Here is a 10027-nt window from a genome sequence, read left to right on the forward strand (position 1 = left end):
CATTTATAGCTTAATGCTTACATATATGTATTTGTATTATATATATATATATATATATATATATATATATATATATATATATATATATATATATATATATATATATATATGTTTATACACACATCTCAAATTTCCGGATTATACAGTACTACCTTCTTCTCATATATATAATCTTATATATATATATATATATATATATATATATATATATATATATATATATATATATATATATATATATATATATATATATATAATGAGTGTTTGTATATGTTATAATGAGAGTGTTTGTATATGTGTGTGTGTGTGTGGTTTTACTTACACACTACGCATTATGTATATATAGTTTCATTATTTTATTCTCTGAAATATAATCTGGGGTTTCATGTTTCTCATCCACTATTGAAAGCGAGTATTTCCCCGTTTTACTTTGAGATAGAGACGAAATAGACTGACAATGAAAAGGTGACTGATAAACTGTCTGCATAGCTTGCTCGGGAAGCAGAGTTAAGTATCGTTTTTAAGCAGCTGCAACGCAGTAAATGGAAAGTCGGATTTCACCGTAAACATAAAAGTTGTATGACGAATTTTACAACTTTTGACAGATTTTAGTGCAAACCCTGGCATTTTACGACAAGGGTTCTTTAATTTCCGCATTTTATACTAGTCATAAGTCTTTCTTTTAGAGCGTAATTTAGTGTCAATGACGGAAAAAGTAATGTTTACATTCTCAAAGCTAATTAAATGAAGTATTCAGTATATATAGCTGGAACAAGAGACTCAGGATGGGAAGTAAAACGTTGTTGTTGATTTCTCTGTATGCTCAATATTTTTCCGTGGTTCAAATTTCAAACAAAAGGTGGCGGTAGTTTGATATGGAAACAAGCGAGGCAAGTTGTAATACTTCGAGAAAATATGAGGTATTTAGATATTTTCAGGTCTAATAAATGAGACTGACGCTATCCAGAGAAAAATTAACGTTGTTTCTCGTATTATCACAATATGTCGTGGGGTTTTATACACTGATCGGATATACTGTACAGCTCCGATACGTAGCCCACTTCAGACGAGATTTAGCCAGACCGAGAGCGAGCAAGATTTGGGTACGGCTAAGTGAGAATTCTTAATGAAGAGTAGAAAGGAATTTACCCAAGAGATTAAGGAAGAGTAATTGAATGTCAATATTCATGAAGTCGTTGGAAAAACGCATTAAGAAAAAAATGCTCTGGGACACCATGCTGAATACAGGTGTGAACTGTAGGGGAATCGTTCATAGGGGAAGTCATGTGGTGCCACTGAGGAGGGCTAATGTGGAGGCAGTCAGTTATGTGATCGTGAATGAGAGGGTTGGCCTGTGTCTGTTTCTAGAAGCCTGCCGTTACTGCTCGAAGTGTATTTACTCGGAATGTCTGGATTTGCTCAAACTGATTACGTACAATTGTATCCCTTCAGCAGTTCTCTGTAAACATAGACACCAGAAGTAAATTAATATAAGCCATTTAAATTGTATCTCTGTACAGACATTTTCGTTATTCGATCATTACAAATACTCAGTTTTGAATTTTGATGAAATGGAAAATCGGGGATATTCTTCATTTGCTTAAACAACAGTCGCCTTAAAAGAGGTTGGTAAAACAGCAAGTTTTGAGACCGGAAAAGCGGGAAACCAGCCCCCTTCCCCCAACGGTCTTGGAGGAACAGTGCCGGTGTAGATGTCCCAGAGGACCAACATAATCACTTCATTTCTAGTCACCTGGTGAAAGAGAAAAATGGCTATATTTAAAGACAATCATTCTTCCATTTGTGTGCAGGTTATCTGGCGTTGTCGTTTTTGTTGTTTAATCAGACGAGGCACTGAATAATCTGTGAACTTCCTGAAAGATATCTCATCCTGGTACTTTTCTCCTGAGTTACGCTTTGGGTTAGTCCTGATTTAGAAGATTACGTGAAATCTCAGTCGTACTGATGCTTCGTCTAATAAAGGGACTGAAGAAAGAAAGATGCAAATTCTTTTGCGCAAGTAACTTCTGGATATACCCTGAAACATTGTTACAGTCGCTGAGATTCTGAACTATATTGCAGATTCAAATTCAAATTTCAATTCAGTGTTGTTATCTGAATTGTCGTTGTTGTTTTCACATGTTGGAAAAAGAAAATAAAAGGAAGAGGAGGATTAAAAAGCTAATTCTTCGTTTAAGCAGATTCGTGTACCCTTTGTTTATAAACTGCCCGTGATGATAAAACACTCTTTATCATTGATATTGTTCCCTGGGTAATTTTCATTCAGTTGAATAAGAGCGCTTACTTGAGATTTTATGCATGACTCCTCTGAAAGGGATAGGCATAAAAGCTGTCAAAATGTTTCCTTTTGGGTAAATCAATTACTTTAGCCGTTGTTGTACTTCCAGGATCAATAACTATAAATGTTTGGACACCAGTTTATATGAAGAAATCAATCAATCTTAGCATGCTCACGCCATCGTAAATATCATCAAGTCTTTTCTTATATTTTCAGAAGTTAGTATTTAATAATATTAACGATAAATGGCCTTTGACAGTTGATAAAGGTGAGTGGCAAAAACACGTGTGCAAGTGATGTTGACAATCAGAGCGAAATCTGATTGAGGGTGATAAACACAATCATAAAAAATTACCTGAGTTTATAAACTTTTAATATGTTCGCTGAAGCCATTTTGTTTGGTATTAGGTAAGGGACCTTTTCGCTGAGATTAATTTCACGTTCAAAACTTTGAATCTCAGCAAACGTATGCTGACGTATAGTTTATTTATGTTCGTTTTATTGCAAAAGGATAGAATTTCAATTATTATATGCCATTCTTCCCCTTATCGAAGTTCTTACTAGCTTTTATACTACTAAGTCAAGAAATGTACATTTCGTTAGAGGTTCGGCTGATGGAGTAGGTGTTTTACAGATTCGTATATTTTTTTCAAATAATTGAAATGACCAACAACTTCAAAGCTTACCTGGCTTTTGATGGGTGAGGCTTCCACATTTTGTATTTGATGACTTCCCGATTCCAGGACTTGGTTCAGCCGAGAAAAAAGACACTTGAATATTTTGGTAGCTGACTCGGTCCGGCTGACGGGCTTCAGAAACTTTCCCGTCCAGAGGGGTCGTGGGTGTGCTGAGGCACATCAAATTCGCGAAGAACTCTCCCTTTGAACCTGACAAGCGTCAGTTCTCCCCGTAGGTTTTTAGCTCAGCCTGACCCTCCTCGGTTTAGGGTATCAAAGGCTCCCTTTCTGAGGTGTCAAAAATCACGTGTTCCCCTTCAGTGAGCTTAGTGTGTTAATGGCCATGCCTCTCTATTTCATAGGGTAGAGTTTCTGCTCTTCGTTTTTTGGGAGCCTTCCTCCTGTGGCGAGTTATGCAATACTTGTCTCCATAAAAGCCATTAGGCAGAACCCTGTTACGTAATGTTGATAATGTTGAGAAATGTGCTTGTTCCCCTCCGAACCTCATCTTTCTCTCACCTCCTCTTTCCAGAATCCTAGTGTGCCTCTAGCAGTCCCTTGCCTCTCTCTCTCTCTCTCTCTCTCTCTCTCTCTCTCTCTCTCTCTCTCTCTCTCTCTCTCTCTCTCTCTCTCTGAGCAAATCCTATCTTCCATCTTATTTTTCATCCCCTCCTCGCAATCTCTCAGCATTTCTGTTTGCTTCCGATGGATTGACTTATTTAGAGTCACATTGCATCCCAGTTCTTTCCACCTGGTTTTGCTGATATTGGATATATATGTCTTCATCCCGTCTCATGGCAAGATATTTGGAGTGTTTTCATTTCGGCTTCGGCGTAATGGAATTTTTCCTCTGGTAGAGCAATGAAAATGTTATCTTTGCAGTGAGAGTCACTTTTTTTTTTAACCCACTTTTCATAGAATGACATTGTTGACTTATCCGGTACCACAAAAAAAAAATGATTGAAATAAAAAGTTTACAGGACAAGTTCTTATTTTTGCTGCCAGGATTTTTTGTGAATAAAACTCGACGATTTTAATGGGAAATTTGACCCTTTTTTATCCCCTTTTTTTTCAATTTCAACTATCCGAGTTCGTAAACTTTTATCATATGTTACGTGAAAATCCAGAACTTTGAGAGTCACAGTAATTGATGGGTAAAGAGGAGCTTAAACTTTACTAGTTTTTTTGCACAATCCTTCCTAAATGTTAATGAATTTTCACAATTTTTCTCGTTTGGTTTATGCTGTAAGCGATCTGTCTAGAACTCGGGCTCATCCGTGCTACAGTGATCATCTTACTTAGTACTTTTTTAGCACGCTCTTGGGTTCTCAATAAAAATCGAAAAATCACGGATATGTAATCACACACAAAAAAGTTAAGTATACCTTAGTTTAACCAGACCACTGAGCTGATTAACAGCTCTCCTAGGGCTGGCCCGAAGGATTAGATTTACTTTACGTGGCTAAGAACCAATTGGTTACCGAGCAACAGGACCTACAGCTTATTGTGGAATGCGAACCACATTATAGCGAGAAATGATTTTCTGTCACTAGAAATAAATTCCTCTTATTCTTCGTTGGCCGGTCGGAGATTCGAACTCGCGGCCAGCAGAGTGCTAGCTGAGAACGGAACCCACTTGCCTAACGAGGAATCACACAAAACAAGGGGAAGGATTCTAGAGTGCTTCATTGGACTTGCGAGTGATCAAAGAGATTGCCTTCACTTCCATCTTCCTGGCTTGTATGAAGATTTTATGGTAAGACTGAGATATGTTGAAATAGTGAGCTCATATTCCAGATATGAAATAATAATAATAATAATAATAATAATAATAATAATAATAATAATAATAATAATAATAATAATAATAATAATAATAATAATAATAAAGGAGGAATCAGAAGTGGATACAGCGATGGCAATGATGCCAGATATGGAGTTTCTAGGGCACATGAGAGCTGAGAGTCTTGCAGAAATGTGTTTGGGAATGTACAGTTTCTAAAGAAAAATAATAAGTATACTTGGGAAATGGAAAATATTGAGAATAAAAGTTTGCTAGATTAAGTGTTAGTACAGAGTAGATGGTATAGCGAGTTAATTGATGTAATGGTGACAGGAGGAGTGGCTGTGGTGAAAATATATATTATCAGTATTTGGTTGAAGGAAATTGAGATCCTAGTGTGGTATTGATAGTGTTTGAATAGGTGAGATTGGTGTGTAATATAAGTGAGGATGTATGAAATGTTCTGAAGCAGTGGGTGAAAGGAAAATAGCCCATTACATAAAGGTATATCAGTGGTGAATTTCAGAGTTTGGGGGGGGGATGCGACCATAGATTGGCAGGCTCAAACTGGCTCTAGGACCACACAAAACGCAGTGTGCATCGTTCCGTACTACTGAGAGGTCACGCTGGGCTTTCTCTCCGCTAGCCTGTGTGTCTGTGTTAGTATTGTGTTGCATATTATTTGGAATGCACCTTTTGAGCCAGACAATTTTGGGAGGGAATGACATTCTGACATATGGTGCATGGGCCAAAAAAAGATTGAGAACCACTGGTATAGACGATAAAGGAGACTGTAAGAAAGGTAAAGCCACGGAAAATGTTTGGTAGGTCTTTGAACAAGAAAGTAAGACAGATGACAGAAAAATTGATAGGGGAAGGGCGTGTGGATTGAAATAAAAAACGTGATAGTGGGTTAAGCGTTCGTTACGAAACACCGAGTTGAGACGTTTGAAAATAAATGGCATAAGTGTACCTTAGTTTAACCAGACCACTGAGCTGATTAACAGCTCTCCTAGGGCTGGCCCGAAGGATTAGACTTGTTTTACGTGGCTAAGAACCAATTGTGGAATCCGAACCACATTATAGCGAGAAATGAATTTCTATCACCAGAAATAAATTCCTCTAACTCTTCATTGGCCGGCCGGAGACTCGAACTCGGGCCTAGCAGAGTGCTAGCCGACAACTCTACCGACTCATGCAACGAGGAACTACTATATATGGCTTACATGGACCTTGGAAAATCCCGTGACAAAACTGAAGAGAAGCAGTGCGGTGTGTTTGAGGTGTATGGTACAGAGGATAGGTAGGTGAGGATAATTAAAAGTTTAACTGGTGTTTTTGTATATGCAGATGGGAGAGTGACTGCTTTGCAGTAAAAATAGCTGTTTGATATCTTTGTGGAAGGTGGTGCAAGAAGTCAGTATATGTCGATATAGATATTGGAAGAAAGGGAGTAGTTAACTCTTATATGTATGCAGGATTAATGTGAAGGATGACAATAGAATGAGAGAACAAGAGTCGCCAGTAGGTTATGCAAGAAAGGTAGCAGGGTATGTGCAAAGTCTTGGAAGGGACTAGCAGCGTCTTCTAAAAGTAAGGACGTGAAGTGTGGCTGTACACTGCTAGTAAAAAAAAAAAAATAGTTCCTGTAGTAAATTTGGCGTGAAAAGAACGAAAATGGTGAGAACTAAAATGATGAGAAGTGGGGAGATCATAGAAGTCGCAAAAAGGTTAGCACAGATAAAAGTGTGGATCACTGTTCTGAGATGGTTTGTTCGTGTAGACAAAATGGAGGACGGCAGGTTTCCGAAAAATGCATAATTCGATAGTGTTAGGTAGGAGGAAGCGAGGAAGACCTTGAAAGATCTGGGATTGGAAAAGGTTCTGGAAAGGAAGGGTTTTAATATCCAGGAAGTGCGACTTCCCTTAAAATAAAGCTGAATGTTGTTGCAATGTATGTATGGGTTCATCAAATTGCCGATGAGGCTAATGTGTAGGTTTATGAAGCCGGTAATTTAGAGAAAGGTTTCTGTCCAGGATGTCATCCATGATTCAGCAATTAAAGTATGAACGTTTTATTGACAGGTTTTCCCTTGAGCCAGCCTCTGCTATGTGAAACAGCTTTATATATATATATATATATATATATATATATATATATATATATATATATATATATATATATATATATATATATATATATATATATATATATATATAATATACATATATATATATATATATATATATATATATATATATATATATATATATATATATATATATATATATATATATATATATATATATATATATATATATATATATATATATATATATATATATATATATATATATATATATATATATATATATATATATATATATATATATATATATATATATATATATATATATATATATATATATATATATATAACGTTTTATAAACATGCACATATGCAGTGCCTTGTAGATAAATGTATGTGGTTAGGTTTTATGCTGCATTCAGTGATTCATGGTTTTGGTATTATCATTAGTTAATCATTATTCCAGTTCTGAATATGCACGGTCATTATAATTTCTATTATAAAGTTGACAAATACACGGAAAGAAACCATGAGTGATTGAAATTATTGTTCATACTGAAATTACTGAAAGCTGCATTTAGGCTGCGGCTCTGCGAGTAGCGCCATGCATTAATGACTGCTCTCAGCTACGGACTTTGCAAATGGGCATTTGGAATATGATTTGGTCGACTGATTGTTTGTTGAAACATAAAAAAAATAATGTTCATCACTTAGTGTGCTTTAACGGAATGGTTCCGTTTTGGGAACGCCCGCAGGTCTTATTTATGATTTATGATACAGCTATAAAAGAAATGGGTGCTACTTTGGCTTGTTATCTACGCGTGACCTTCAAGGTGCTAGTACTAAACGTGGCGGAAGCTCCTTGGAACGCCATGTTTAGTACTAGCCCCTCGGCTAGTTTATTAATATAATTTGTCGACCACACAGTATAAAAGTGGATGTATGTAATACTTTGATCCCCGAGGGGCTAGTACTAAATGCGGCGTCCCAAGGAGCTTCCGCCATGTTAGTACTAGCGCCTCGGAGGTGTCGCGTGAGATAACAGGCCAAAGTAGCACCGAGAAATATCTTTTGGTTTAGAGACGTTGCTGTCATAACCCTTTTCCAACAAGAAATTCTCTTTTGAGGATGTTAATGATGCTGGTAAGGGGAGGCCAAGTCTAAACTAACTACATGAATCCATGTGAATTCATCTCTCCTTTTAAGATCTAATTTGCACGGACTTTTTCAAGCAATCGTTATTTTTTAGCATAATACTTCTAAATCTAATTCTTTAGGTTATAGAGGCAAGGGAATGTTAAATAGTCTTTTCTAATAAATTAACAACACGTGATTCCTGGTGAAATATGTCTTGTCAACTTTCCCATTGCGAGAGATTTATTCACTTTTTTCATATTATTGTCGTGTTTGCCGTTTTATAGCTTTTATGTCACTGTAAACTCAATTTTACGATTAATTTAATATGCAAAAGTCTCGCTTTCAACTCGCTCGTCGATGATCTGGTTGACGCGCTGTCAATGCTGGAAAATGATGAAAATTGTATATTCTTTCTTTTGTTTTTATTTTTTTGTGCTAGACAGAGAAAGACAAACAGAATAATATTGTAAATGAATAGCATCCAGTAGGCTAGTCATTGTAATGTCCTGGAATGACGATGACATTATATGAGAAGACAGAAATTGAAAACAGATTCTCATGATAACTGAATTTCTCAGAATCCTGATTCTCTCTCTCTCTCTCTCTCTCTCTCTCTCTCTCTCTCTCTCTCTCTCTCTCTCTCTCTCTGTTGAATGTGTATTTGTGACTTTGTTAGTGTTTGTGTTTGTGTGTGTGTGTGTGTGTTAAGCACTGGAAAAGTCGAGCTAATGTAATTAATCGCGAAGCAGACGACCAAGATATTGTTTTAACGTTGTTGAACGCTGGCTGATTATGATTAATATTTCCAGTGGGCGTCTAATTGGACGCTAGCCTTAGCCTTACTTTCCTCTTCTCCTGAGAGACCATTAGAGTTGGGAAACTCTTAAAGTTCCTGAAAAAAAGTAATTAATCCTGTAGTCTATTCGTTTGCGCAGACAGTGTTGTACATGGTAAATCATCTTTTTTTAATGGCATAGAAATACATTGTCTTTTAGTGAAGATTAATACAGAAAGTCTTGTACTGGATCTACAAAAGTGCTGCGACTTAGAAGTTGGGTGCTTCATTGCTCTTCTAACTTAGAAAGCCACATGTAGTGTGTCCCTATTACGGGGCTTTTGGCCTGTTGTCTGTAAGTTGTAAGATTGCTCCAGAATTGTCTTTCATCTGGCTTTTGCTCATAGAAGATCGTAAAGCCTTATATGAGTCATTCCTATGAATTATGGCTGAAAGGAAAAGAAATACTCTTTGTACAAGACTCAGCCTGATTTAATATATTAGTAATTACCGTCTGGCCCTTGTATTTGTCTGATCTGATTTACTTCTCAGCAACTTGATGTATTATTTCCGTGGTAAGTAGAGGAATGTACCCATCCATCTTGTCAAGACGTTAGTTGTAAGGTATAAATTTCTCTTCGTTTTGATAATTTCAAAAGCACATTTCTTGGGCTCCTAATATTTATCCCCCTCTTTGTTGCAGTCCGAAAGACTAAATCATTCTTCATTAGTTGATTTTTCCTTCATTTCGTAAGAGTCTTCCATTACTACGTCGGCCTGAGTTGATTAATCTCTCTAGAACCTTTATCCCTAATTGCTGACTTGAATTTCATCTGTTCACTGACTGGCACTTGGTGAGGGTAATTCTCTCTCTCTCTCTCTCTCTCTCTCTCTCTCTCTCTCTCTCTCTCTCTCTCTCTCTCTCTCTCTCTCTCTCACATACATACATATTCCCTCACGAGTTTTCGTAACACAGTTGGAACAGTTTTAAGTAGTGTTTTAGTCAGTGAGAGAATTTGTATAGAAAACGGAAAGAACAGGTACCTCGAACTCAGTAGAAAAAGCAAGGAAAAGTGAAACCTATCCTCAAAGAAAAAGACTTGTATGTTAGACCCCTTGGAATGATCAAATAACCATAGAACCACGGAATATAGGTGGGAGAAAAAGGAAGGGTCAAGTAATAGAAATGAAAGTGGTCAATTACCGTGTTTTTTTTTTATTAAATAATTTGTTAGATCACGTTTGCAATAGGCAGTGAGGGCCTCA

At 36.6% G+C, this 10027-nt stretch overlaps 1 protein-coding gene across 3 annotated transcripts in view; it reads left to right on the top strand.

The window, feature by feature from the left end:
- LOC136838622 (acetylcholine receptor subunit alpha-like) overlaps positions 1–10027 on the top strand; it is a 1263360-nt gene that overhangs the window by 1135671 nt on the left and 117662 nt on the right. The gene's annotated exons all lie outside the window — the stretch shown is intronic.

The sequence above is a fragment of the Macrobrachium rosenbergii genome, chromosome 5, assembly GCF_040412425.1.
Source record: "Macrobrachium rosenbergii isolate ZJJX-2024 chromosome 5, ASM4041242v1, whole genome shotgun sequence".
Taxonomy (NCBI): domain Eukaryota; kingdom Metazoa; phylum Arthropoda; class Malacostraca; order Decapoda; family Palaemonidae; genus Macrobrachium; species Macrobrachium rosenbergii.